Source organism: Gasterosteus aculeatus, chromosome 1, assembly GCF_964276395.1.
Source record: "Gasterosteus aculeatus chromosome 1, fGasAcu3.hap1.1, whole genome shotgun sequence".
In the NCBI taxonomy this organism is placed as follows: Eukaryota; Metazoa; Chordata; class Actinopteri; order Perciformes; family Gasterosteidae; genus Gasterosteus; species Gasterosteus aculeatus.
In genome coordinates, this window is record NC_135688.1 from 10,325,908 (window position 1) to 10,337,410 (window position 11,503).

The window sequence follows — 11,503 nt, forward strand, 5'->3', positions numbered from 1 at the left end:
TGGTTGGAAATAACAGGAGGGTGCCAGTGACTATCTTATGGGACACGGGAGCATTTGATTCATTTGTTCTAGAGTCTGCTTTGCCGTTTTCTGAGGAAACTGATACTGGATCTTTTGTACCTGTTTTGGGCATGAGTATGTCTATTTTTCATGTTCCTGTACATAAACTTGTGCTCCATTCAGACTTGTTTGAGGGCGAAGTGAAAATGGGAGTACGTCCTGCTTTGCCCATAGACGGTGTCACTGTAATTCTAGGAAATGATGTGGCAGGAGCACGTGTTTGGGGAAGTAGCGTGGTGGTCCCAGTACCGCTGGGTAGTAACGGCCCTGATGAGAATGAAAAGCAGTTTCTTGAAGTGTTCACGGCCTGCGCTGTGACGCGCGCCATGAAGCGGGCGACTAATTATGCAGAGCCTATAGAGGTGGAAGACGTAGAGAGTGAGGCATTGGAGTTGTTTGTAATGACTTTGTCTAACACTCCCTTGTCTGTCTCCCATAGTGAATTGGCGCGTGAGCAAAGAGCCGATGTTACGCTAAAGGAGCTTTTTCAGTCTGTTCTGCAGGTGGATGAGGTGAAAGATCGGGCACATGGTTACTTCGTACAAAATGAGGTACTGGTTCGGAAGTGGGTGCCACATTGTGAGAGCTTTGTTGGTGATCCTGTGTATCAGATTGTTGTTCCCTCCAAATTTTGTGATTTGATTTTGCGTGTCGCTCATGATGAGTCAGGGCACATGGGGGTTGGTAAAACCCATGATGGGGTCCTTAGACATTTTTTCTGGCCGCGGATTAAGAAAATTGTTGCAAGCTACATCAAAACGTGCCACACTTGTCAGTTAACTGGTAAGCCAAATCAGAAAGTGAAAGTTGCTCCCCTGTATTTGATTCCTGTTGTAAACCAGCCATTTGAGCACCTGATTATTGATTGTGTAGGCCCTCTTCCTAGTTCAAGGTCAGGTGCAATGTATTTAACTTATGTGCAGTAGCACCAGATACCCCGCAGCATACCCGTTACGCACGCTAACAGCAAAATCAGTGGTGCGTGCGCTGGGTCAGTTCATATCCATCTTCGGCATTCCTAGAACCATTCAGAGGGATCAAGGGTCAAATTTCTCTCACTTATTCGCACAGGTATTGAAACTGTTTCATGTGCAGCACAACTAGTCTTCTGCGTACCATGCGCAAAGCCAAGGAGCGCTGGAACGTGCCCACCAAACTGTAAAATCAATGTTGAAGGCATATCATACCCGGGTATCTCAGGAATTGAGTGCACGGGCAGATGATCCTCAGTGAGTGTGTTGGTAACAGTTTTGTCTCGCAGGGAAGCTGCTTGTGAGGATGATTTACCAAATCATGACTGCATTGTTAACTGGTCGGCGTAAGAACTCTGAGGTACTTTCGGATTTAAACAGGGTATTGTCTCATTTGTCCAGAGCCCCATGTCAGTGATTGTTCTCTAGTTCTTCATTGTGGTGTCTCTACCTCACTCTTAAATCGCTTCCAGGTACCAGTTGCAGAGATGAGTGTAAGGCCACAGGATGGAGGCGAAAGGAGCAAGTACTGTTCAGGGGACTTTGTATTGGGTTTAGTGACAGTTAGGTGTAAATAGGAATTTAAGGAATAATTAAAGACCGTTACAATAAAAAAAAAGTTTAAATGTTATAACTTTATAGTGGTTGTTGGTCAGGGTTCCAGTGGGGACCCTGTCTTTATGGGCGGGGGTGTGACGGCCCCAGGGCCACTGCCAGGGTATTTGTGAGTGTGTCTCTGTCTGTGTGTGTGTTACAGGGTGAACTTCCTGGTGGAGTGGAGCTGAGGCCATCAGGCCAATCAGACGCAGCTGGCCACTGTCTTGAGTGCATTAAAACCTGCCCCTTTCTGAGTGTTTGGGCGCGACTTCTGGCTTTCTCCTGTTCCCCAGCGCAATGGCGGCTTCGGTGGTCTAATAGGTTAATTTGGAGAATAAAAATTGTTGGCTGATAATCCCTGTAGCGTGGTTTCTTGTATTTGTTGTGGCCTTGGAGCCGGATCATAACAGTAACACAGGTGGATCAAAGTCAGAAGAGCAGCATTTTAACAGTGTTCTGAGATGCAGCATGTAATGGCGGCCACAGCTTTACAATACATCCAAGCCATTGTCCATCTCAACAAATTGAATGCCATTCAAATTTTACAAGACAACCCTGAATCAATTACTTTAGTGGTCCACTGACCCTCCCTGAAAAACCACCAGCATGTGAAAGTTTGCAGTTATCTTGCAAAGTATCTCAACATCTACGTGATGGATTTGCACAAAATCTTTCCTTTAATGCCACAATCCATGAATTTGACATTCATGGTATTTGCGTAAATTTCTACATGATGGATTGCCATTAATGATTACATGCCTCATGTTTGTTTAAATTATTTGTAATAAATTGTAGTAACATTACCTTATTTTCTAGCTGCCCGGTCTGGATGGTCAAACACTTGTTTTTCATAAACCGTAGCTGGACTTTGTGTAAATCAATAGGGTGGCTATAAACTATAGGGTTAAAGGTTATTTTTTTTGGCACTGAAGAGGTAGACAGCAAATGGGGGAAAAGAGAAATGGCCATGGCGATAGTCCTCCGTCATCTCCGAGCTGGAAATGTACCTACCTTGTCTTGTTTTATTTAGCAGAGTCTGTCATTATAAGAAAGCAATACCACCACCAATATGTTACAGAAGCAAATAACTGATGAAAGGCCGGAGTTCGGTACACAGGAGGTCGGAGGTACAGAGGTGGCAGGCAGTGTCGTTGTTGGAGGCAGGCAAGCAGGCGGGCGGGCAGGCAGGCAGGCAGGCAGGCAGGCAGGCAGGCAGGCAGGCAGGCAGGCGTCAGTACACGGGGGATCTCTAGAATCAACTGGGAACTACGACGATAAAAGACCTGGTGAAACACACAAGACGAACTAGCAACAAGAACAGGGAGAAGACACAGGTTATATGCCCAAGGGATAATTGACAAACAGGGAACACCTGGTGTGGGGGGAGACAGGGGAAAAACAGGTGAACACAATTAGGGCGTGACAGTATTGCTAAATATCTTTAACCAAATACAAAAATGAACCCTTTGGTTTAGACCTAACGAGAGAATTATATCCGGCCTACCGAGGCGTCTGGTGCGGCCAGCCACCGGTGTCCAGCTGCAGCATCAAACCAACAAGTGATGACGGTGTTCATAGAATCTCTGACATTGTTTGGTTATAAATTAACCACAACATTAGCACAGCTGAAAACATTAAATCGCAACTGTCGCAGCTGTGAATGGGTCGGGTCCAGGCTACATGCAGGACATGGTCAAACCCTACATCCCAACCCGGACACTCCGCTCTGCATCTGCCAAACTGCTCGTTCCTCCCTCACTGAGAGCAAAACACTAGACTAGATCACGACTCTTTGCTGTCCTTGCTCCGAAATGGTGGAACGAGCTCTGTAAAGACACCAGGAACGCAGAGAGCCTTCACATCTTCCGCCGCAAACTAAAGACACACCTCTTCAGACTCTACCTCCACTAAAAGACTAACAAATTGTAGCACTTAAATTGTACTTGTAAATTTAAGTGTTAAGTGTAAGTGTTTGTAAATTGGCTTATTTGATGATCTTGATCTTGTTTCTTGCTCTTCTGATTTTGCATCCCTATGGTTGAATGCACTTATTGCAAGTTGCTTTGGATAAAAGCGTCAGCTAAATGACATGTAATGTAATGTAACTGGTCCAACGTTTCGTAAAAAATTGAGACACAAAAAAAAAATCACAAAATCTATGATTTCAAAGCCTTATCCAGCTGTTTACTGACGTTTGTCATGTTTAATGAAGGCAGAGAGGGAGAGAGATACAGACAGACAGACAATTTAAAGGCAGTTTTACTGTTCTACAAATTAGACAAGTTCACTTGTTTTGTTTAATATACAATTATTGAAATGAAAGGTAGGTCTTACGTTGAGCTATATGACAGTTTGGTGAGGTATTTTGTGGTATAATGCTGCTTATGCTTCAACTGTAAAAAATACAGTAAACATCTTCCAAGAGATGGCAACAAGGAGGATGTTCCTGTAAAGCTCCTTTAATGTATGCATAAGCTTAAAATATTCCACTGTGTTTATTTAATTCATTATTTAATTTGGTTAATTTTTTTTAATTTCTTGAATAATTTTGGCGATGGGTGCCCTTTAGTTTTGTACATGCCTGAGTGCCTAAATATATTGTGTACACTCATTAAGCTGTAAATAATTCTCAGACAAGGCTGGTTTAGTTTTTAGTATTTGTCTCATGGGCAAGTCACGAGAGAAAATTATTTTGGACCCAAACGCAAACCGCAGGAAGGTGAAGGTGAGGGTTTGGAGGCCACAGAATATATTAGTTGCACCAAGACGTGTGAGTCTAACCACCAGAGGTGGGAAGAATAACATGAACTCTACAGAGAGAGAGAGTCAGTGACGCACAGGATCAGGAAGGATTTCACAGAGCAGCAGTGTTACGACTGGCTTGGACACACAAAGTCAACAGTATATTACTGATCACCGAACAAACATCTAACTAAAGACCACAGGGTCTGGTGGCAGGCAGAGTGAGGGCAGAGCAAGGAGGCATTTATATGAACCCACACCTTCATCTAGGTGCTCTCTGTGGTAGAAATTTGTGGAGTAAGGCCTCGTGAGAAACCAAAAGTATCGTAAACTTTTTTGCTATTAAGTATTTATTACAAACTAGCATATAGAAAAATGATAAATACATAAATAATCAATACGAGCCTAAAGTGCAGTCAAATGGCTCAATACAGCTGAAAAGGGACAGATTGATCAAATAATCAAAGAAAATGTGAACATTTTAAAACAAAAACAAGTCTACATACAAACTCTTATCAGTGGTGTAAATGCACAAACACCACTTCATTAACTCTAAGTAATAGGAACATATACTGTTTTACTAAGACCAAATATTGTACACACAATCTTCACATTCTTCATCACTGTCAAAGCTGTCAGGAAAAGATGGAGTCCATTTCTGAACCGGATACTGCAAAGTCGTACTTATGTGTTGAACTGATGCATACGTACTAACAACCTTCCTTACACCGATCTTAGAGACAGTAAAAATTAGGGTTATTACAACTGGAAACTGGACTTCATGCAATTCCTTATTGCCTTTATCTTTTGTAATAGATTAATTTAAACAACGCCACTTGATTAGGGCTGTGTCAGGATCTCCGATCCCCCCGAGTTGGTTGCTGAGAAGGATCGCAACATGTTGATCAATTAAAGTTAACATTTATTTAGAAGAGAAAAAAATTACATGAGCAATTCTCCGCAGATATCTTGCTCTAACTATTCCTTGCAAGCAGGAGGTCAAACACACAAGCACTCATCTCAGCGCTCGGTGTAATGGCGTCTCCGAGCAGTAAAAACACTGAGTTTTTATACACATGTGAAGGACATTCTCCGTGCCAGTTAAGAAGCTGCAAACTAGGTTGAGATAAGAACCCAGGTGAAGATGAGGGTAGCACACACACACAGCAAGATCCTCCTCAGTGGCCGGTGCAAATCATAATTAATTGACATAAAGTAAAAACGTGGATCCGGAACTTTCGTACCGAATAAGATATGAACCAAGGCCATGAACAGAAGTCCTTTGTTTTGAAGCTTCTATGAGATCGAGTCAACCGCCCTCCCTTCTCAGGCAGGACACAGCTGCAAACTAACATTTTGTATCATGCTGCTCTTTGCACGTCAGGGTCAAATACAGGACACTTGAGACACGGCTTTAGCACAAAACAATGTTATAATATATTTTACCAGTACATGCATCTCACAGCTGTCATGATCCGGCTCAAAGAAGATGACAAAAACGGGAGAGACACAGTGCAAAGCTAATATAAAATATATTTATTTTAGTAAAGTAACAAAACCTAAAGTAAAGCAAAAATGAGGTGTGTACGTCAGCAGTTTCAGGCAGGCAGCAACCATGCGCTTTTATACCCCCAGCTGCCCTCAATCAGGTTGATGGAATCACCTCGGAGAAACAGAAAATTACGTCACAGACATTCACCAGTAGGCCTATAGGCAGGGCCGTCACAGGGCCTACGGGCAGTGTTGCCAGGTCCGTGGTTTTCCCGCGGAATTGGGCTACTTTTGAAGTGTTGCCGCGGGTTGAATTTTTTGTCCGCTGGTTCGGGTAGACCTATTTTGCATGCAAATTACATGAATATCTTTAAATAAAAATCCATATTTTAAATGAAATAATTTATTCTCCAGATCAGCACGTACACACATGGACATGGGACACGCCCACATACGCATAACGCTCTCAGTCTCGCGCTCGCTGCCACCAGTTCGAGCCAACCAGAGAGATGCTGGCCTTGTTCAGTACAGACATGTATGACAAGGACCAAGAGGGCGAAGGATTTTAAAGCGTCTAAACAGAAGACATTGGAAATTGTAAATAGTTCAATTTCAAGGAGTTTTTCTCTTCTTTTCTTGTTTTAGTCAAACAGGTAAGCTGAAATTATTTTAATTCAGTAAATGCATAGCCTATTTACACATGTATGAACTATAAGCATATGATTAAAATATAGTGAAGCAACATGATAAGGTGTTTCAGTTGAAATAAGGTATTGCATTAACTACAGTAAATGCATATGAAGTAAAAACAGTACATTCATGTTGTCCAGGCAGGGAGGAAGAGAGAAAAGGGAGGAGAAAGCCTAAAGACAAAGCAACAGGTTAGTTTGTCCGTCAGTGAATTGGTCTACACGTTCACAGATCTATATTTTATTTGTGATAATATACTGTATCTAATTACACAAGGCCATTTTAGGACCTGGGTGCTTTTAATGCTGGCATACTTAACATTTGGTGTTACTTTGTATATACTACAATACATTTGGCAATGATAGCAATGCTGTTGGACTTTAAAAGCAGTGTATATGGTTTGGCAGGGGCATATTTTGAGTTCTGATATTGATACTGGTTACTGGTTTTATTGGCTATTGGGCTGGTTTTGGGCTGGGTTTGATTGGCCATTGGGCTGGTTTTGTCACACAGACCTGGCAACCCTGCCTACGGGTCTATTTTCACAATTAAACTGCTTAACTGCAAAACTTCCCCTTTTTCACCCTCATAGGCAACTGTGCTTTTCGCTGCACTCGCCCAACACTCTCACTCCCTCATCAGTGACTCAGCATCAGGGAGCTGCAGCTGACCTTCTGACTCAAGACAACAAATACACATACAGTCGCTCGAGCCACACCATTTCCTAAAATCCGAACACTTCCACTTCCCCCAGAGTATGCAAGTACACAGTGTGGCTTTGAGCAACATCATCCCACATCCTCTGACTCACACACTACTGGTCTTCTCAGAGAAAGGCAAAACTCCCACCACAAACCAGTTCTGTAGGCCAAAGAATGCAATTTAGGATGAGCTTCCAAGAATCAGACACTGCTAATGCCAGTGCAGAGGGGTCAGGCTCAGTGCGTTCCTTATTGGGCTGACTAGGACCATCTTCTACACAGGGCAACTGCTGTGGTATTGAAACTATTAGCCCTACAGACTCAGTACCTTCTGACTTTGTATTGAGAGCAGTGCAGTTTGACAGCGTTGACCTTTCTCAACAAAACAAAATCCAAAAGTGTCCCACTGCAGCATTTGTTATGGGAACTAAAGGAGACTCAGACACAGAAAATGTCCTTTTCTCTAGCAAACTCAAAAATGTTTGCTTAAGATACCCTCTAAACCTCTGTCCGTAGAACTAAGGGACCAACTCGTAGGCACACAAAATGATGCCTTAACGATCATACTGTAATCTGGGTTTTGAGTCAGAGTTAAAGATGAATAAGCCTCCTGAGCTCTACCTGTGAGTACACACTGCAAAAGCAGTGTCCAGAATCCTTTAGGCCACACTAAGGCGATAGCAACACGCTCAAAGTGGGAAAAGTACCTTTATACTAAATCCTTGTTCCTAGCTACATCAAAAATGATGACTAGGTGTAGCTTGCGCAGCTTCAGATCTTGACCTTGTCGGGATCTCTGATCCCCCCGAGTTGGTTGATGAGAAGGATCGCAACACATTAATCAATTAAAGTTAACATTTATTTAGAAGAGAAAAAAATTATATGAGCAATTCTCCGCAGGTATATCTGGCTCTAACTATTGCTTGGTCGAATACACAAGCACGTATTTCAGCGTTCAGTGTAAATAGCGTCTCCGAGCAGTAAAAACGCTGAGTTTTTATACACACATGTGAAAGCCATCCTCAGTGACAGGTGCAAATTATAATTAATAGACAAAAAGTAGAAACGAAATGAAAACTTTCATACCAAATAAGATATGAACCAAGACCAACCTCAACTCCAGCTCCTGCAGTTTCTCCTTATGTACTTGTGTCAACCTCACCATTTCAAACCTTGGCTTAATGAGGAGCAGCTCCTACATGGGTCTGCTGGTTTAACTGTTGGAAAGGCAGAACAGGTAATAGTGTCAAAAGGAGTGTCAAAAGGCTCAATCTGTACGTTTGCGAGAAATGGAATTGCAATATAGAATTAAATGGAAGCTATGGAAAGAGGTAAGGAGGTTCGAGATGTTGAGCTGTTGAGCATTTTAAAATCTGTCACGGTTTGAGTTCATGTCCTGTTTTATTTTGTAGTTTTCTGCCTCTTGTCTCCCTGGGTAACTTCACTTCCTGCCTTGTCCTGTCATCCCCTGTGATTGTCTGCCGTGTCATGATTGTTTCCACCTGTGTCCAATCACCTGCACCTCCCTAGTGTATTTAAGCCATGTGTGTCTCTTGTCACGTCATTGTTAATCGTCCGGAAGCCCCATGCCCCAGTCTGCGTTTTTGCCCCTTGGCCTTTTGAGTTGACTATTAAAGTCCCTTTTTGTTTTTAAAACTCTGCGTTTGAGTCCTACCTTCCCCTACGTACATTCCTGACTGTTACGACCCCCGGTCTTGTCTGTGTTCTGTGTGTGTGTACATGTCTCTGCTGTGTGTGTTAATCCTCCTCAGGTGGAGCTAATTATCTTCATTACTCATCCGCCCTCCCGTGATCTCCTACAGCTGGTTCCTGTTTTCCCATCCTCCAATCGCATCGTCCCATCAGCTGTATTTATGTGTTCCTGGTTGTTCAGTCCAGATCTCTCAGGCAGGGTGTAAGGTTGTGTTGGAGGTGCTCTTGTGAAATTGGTTTTACATGGTGGAGTGTTCTGGATTATTGAAAGTGTCATTTGTGTCATTTGTATTTCTTGTGTCCTTCCCAGGGAGAACGGAAAGCACTTGGGAGTGTTAGGAAAGACTCCCTGGGCATAAATCACCCGTAGGGATATCTCCTGTTATACACACCAGGTTAGATCTGAGCGATCCACCCCCTGTATTTTTGGTTAGGGCGCCTCGCTCGGGCGCCAGAGTAAATAAGTGTTTTGTGTAAGATGTTGGGACAGGTAAGGGGTGGGGATTTTGCTAATTTCTTTGTTTTGGATCAGCTCAGCCGTTCTCCCATTTCCCTTTATTGTTTATTGTTATTATTATTATTATAATTATTATTATTATTATACTGGCACGCGCTAGCCTGTTTAAACCAAACCCATCGGTGTTGGTGTGATTACTTGCGCCCACACCCGGTCTCTGGGGTTCTTGGCAGCGCGATGTACGTTCCCCTCCCCTCACGGGGTGCTGTACGTGCGTAACACTGACCAAAATAGACCTAACCACCTAAGCTGTTGTGGTTGCTTTTGAATCCCTCAGGCCAAAATAGTATGAAGCTATTAAACAAATTAAATATTAATTCAGTGGCTACTTGAAATAGTAAATTAAACCCCTAATAAAATGTTACAGGTCTTTTCACTTAATACCCCGCTTAGGTATAAAATATGTATCAGTCATTTAAAATGTGACGCTGTAGCCTACACCAACACATTAAAATATTAATTAAAAAACATTGAGTTTTGCTCAGCCAACAGAAAGAAGGCAGAGGCCCGAAAAACAGGTGGAGGGCCACCATCACCTGACAGAGGCTGAGGAGCGGGCCCTCAGCCGAAGCAGTGGTCACCCGGTGGCTGAAGGTATCCCTGGGGGAAGCTCATCCGAGCCTGTCACCCCCCAGGACACAAGTGACTACATCAGATGCAAGTACACTTAAAAAAAAATAAAACGAATATATACACTTCCGTTCAAAAGTTTGGGGTCACCCAGACAATTTCATGTTTTCCATGAAAAGTCACCTATTTATCAAATGAGTTGGAAAAATGAATTAAATATAGTCACGATATTGACAAGATTAGAAATGATTTTTATTTGAAATATTAATTTTGTTCCTCAAACTTTGCTTTTGTGTGAAAGGATTTTCTATTCACATATTCCCCTTCATCGAGTGCAGTAATATGAATATGTGTCCCATCTATGCATCCTATCACATTTGGAAGCTCTGCAAAATGACAGCTAATTAAGCTTCTGAGGTCGCAGCAGAATGTACATCATAATTTAAAAATATATATTCTATGATTTCTACATCAGTCACCTGCAATCCTGTGGAATTCCTCTTTGATGGTTCTAAGAGGTTTGTGTCCGGGAAACACGCGTGTCATTGCGAGGGGAACTTTCCTCACAGCTCTACAAACTGTTGCCTTACCAAAGTGCTCTGCATCCCCGATGTTGTAAAGAAAACTACCATTTGCAAAAAACGTAGCGCGATGGATAAGATTTCCTCCGATGTGAGTGCACGTCCTCATGTTAGTGAGATAAATGACACCTTGTGAGGAAAAGCTGTAGCGTTCTAACAGAAATTCCTCTGGAAATGATAAAACATCTAATCTGGGTCGGAAGACTCTCGCGATGTAAAGCATTTAGAACCACTAAGGCTTCGATGTCATTTGGATTTGGTAGGAATGGGCAATCCGTGTTGACCAGCTTTCTTCATGTGGGAGGAGACGGTAGAAACTCCGGGTTTCTTATAGTAAACCTGCCAGCAAGCAGGTTATGTTCAGAGTGTTACCGTGGTGATTGACTCAGAGTTTGTTACCTCTCTATCTGGAACGGATAGCTCTGTTTCCCTCATCTCACTTACTCTGAGTTTTCACATAACCCGCTTTCTGGAATACTGTGGCGTTATATTTGTGCCACAATCCTGAGCGCGTAATTTTAAATTTTGAGCACAGAGAACTATATTTTAGCAAAGAAAAACGTATTCCGTGCACGCAGTTTAGCGAGCGCAGAGTGAAGAGGTGGAGAGAGCGCAGCAACGGCTGCCTGCGCGCATAAAACGAGTTTGTGGAGAGGGCACCTGCGTAAACTGCGCGCACGGAATGTTTTTCTTTGCTAAAATATAGTTCTGTGCTCAAAACTTCCAATTACGCGCTCAGGATTGTGGCACAAATATAACGCCATATGATGGTAGCTCCAGCACGGCTACAATCGGATATTCTGAAAACCTGTTCAATGAGCAAGTTAAATGCACTTTAAATAAATAATGTCTGCATGCAGAGATGGCATG